This window comes from Triticum dicoccoides, chromosome 7A (assembly GCF_002162155.2).
Source record: "Triticum dicoccoides isolate Atlit2015 ecotype Zavitan chromosome 7A, WEW_v2.0, whole genome shotgun sequence".
NCBI classification, from domain to species: domain Eukaryota; kingdom Viridiplantae; phylum Streptophyta; class Magnoliopsida; order Poales; family Poaceae; genus Triticum; species Triticum dicoccoides.
Genome location: NC_041392.1, coordinates 50,609,228 through 50,611,602, shown reverse-complemented (window position 1 = coordinate 50,611,602; position 2,375 = coordinate 50,609,228).

Below are 2,375 nucleotides of genomic sequence, written 5' to 3'. Positions count from 1 at the left end.
CGATCGTAGTGCTACACATATTCATAATATTGAAGCCAAAAGATGCAAAGTTAATAATGATAGTGCAACTTATTTTTGGCACTATCGTTTAGGTCATATTGGTGTAAAGCGCATGAAGAAACTCCATGCTGATGGGCTTTTGGAATCACTTGATTATGAATCACTTGATTCTTGCGAACCATGCCTCATGGGCAAGATGACTAAGACTCCGTTCTCCGGTACAATGGAGCGAGCAACTGACTTATTGGAAATAATACATACTGATGTATGCGCTCCGATGAGTGTTGAGGCTCGCGGCGGGTATCATTATTTTCTGACCTTCACAGATGATTTGAGCAGATATGGGTATATCTACTTGATGAAACATAAGTCTGAAACATTCGAAAAGTTCAAAGAATTTCAAAGTGAAGTGGAAAATCATCGTAAACAGAAAATAAAGTTTCTACGATCTGATCATGGAGACGAATATTTGAGTTATGAGTTTGGTCTTCAACTAAAACAATGTGGAATAGTTTCAGAAATTCATGCCACCTGGACCACCACAGCATAATGGTGTGTCCGAATGCCATAACCGTACTTTACTGGATATAGTGCAATCTATGATTTCTCTTACTGATTTACCACTATCGTTTTGGGGTTATGCGTTAGAGATAGCTACATTCACGTTAAATAGGGCACCGTCTAATACGTTGAGACGACACCGTACGAACTATGGTTTGGCTAGAAACCTAAGCTGTCGTTTCTTAAAGTTTGGGGTTGTGATGCTTATGGGAAAAAGTTTCAGCCTGATAAGCTCAAACCCAAATCGGAAAAGAGCGTCTTCATAGGATACCCAAAAGAAACTATTGGGCACACCTTCTATCACAGATCCGAAAGGCAAGATTTTTGTTGCTAAGAGTGGGTCCTTTCTAGAGAAGAAGTTTCTCTCAAAATAAGTGAGTGGGACGAATGTAGAACTTGATGGGTAAGTGTACCTTCTCCCGAATTGGAAAGTAGTAGTTCATCACAGAAATCAGTTCTAGTGATTTCTACACCAATTAGTGAGGAAGCTAATGATGATGATCATGAAACTTCAGATCAAGTTACTACCGAACCTCGTAGGACAACCAGAATATGGTCCGCACCAGAGTGGTACGGTAATCCTTTCTGGAAGTCATGTTACAAGACCATGACGAACCTACAAACTACGAGGAAGCGATGATGAGACCAGATTCCGCGAAATGGCTTAAGGCCATGAAATCTGAGATGGGATCCATGTATAAAGAACAAAGTATGGACTTTGATTGAGTTGCGCAATGATTGGCGAGCCATTGAGAATAAATGGATCTTCAAGAGGAAGACGGATGCTGATAGTAGTGTTACCATCTATAAAGCTCAAATCGTCGCAAAAGGTTTTCGACAATTTCAAGGTGTTGACTACAATGAGATTTTCTCACTCGTAGCGATGCTTAAGTCTGTCCGAATCATGTTAGCAATTGCCACATTTTATGACATCTGGCAAACGGATGTCAAAAATGCATTCCTTAATGGATTTCCTAAATAAGAGTTGTATATGATACAACAAGAAAGTTTTGTCAATCCTAAAGGTGCTAACAAAATGTGCAAGCTCTAGCGATCCATCTATGGACTGGTGCAAGCATCTCGGAGTTGGAATATACGCTTTGATGAGTTAATCAAAGCATATAGTTTTATACAGACTTTTGGAGAAGTCTGTATTTACAAGAAAGTGAGTGGGAGCTATGTAGCATTTCTGATATTATATGTGGATGACATACTTTTGATCGGAAATGATACTGAATTTCTGGAGAGCATAAAAGGATACTTCACTATTGGAAACGGGGAATTTGCCATCAGCCAGCTCTTTGCCATCTGCCAGCTGATGGCAAAGAACTTCTTTGCCATCTGCTTATAAAAAACAGATGGCAAAGAACTGACAGACGGCAAAGAACATGGTTGCCATCAGCCAATTCTTTGCCATCTGCTAGTGGATGGCAAATAATCTTTGCCATCTGCCAGCAGATGGCAAAGAAGTGGGTGGGCCCAATGGGTAACGGCGCGGTAACGGCCCACTAGCCCCACCTCTTTGCCATCTGCCAGCTGAAGGCAAACATTCTTTGCCATCAGCTGGCTGATGGCAAAGAGGTAGGGATTTGCCATCGGCTGGCTGATGGCAAAGAAGTGGGCTTTTGCCATCCACTGGATGATGGCAAAGAGGTGGGACTATCTCCTCTCCCAACTCTCAAAAAAAAATCTCCTCCCCTCTCTCCCAGCCCGGCCCCACCCCTCTCTCTCCCAGCCTGGCCGACCCCTCTCTCTCTCTCTCTCCCCACCTCACCCGCCCACCACCGCGCGCCCCCACCCCACGTTCCCGACGC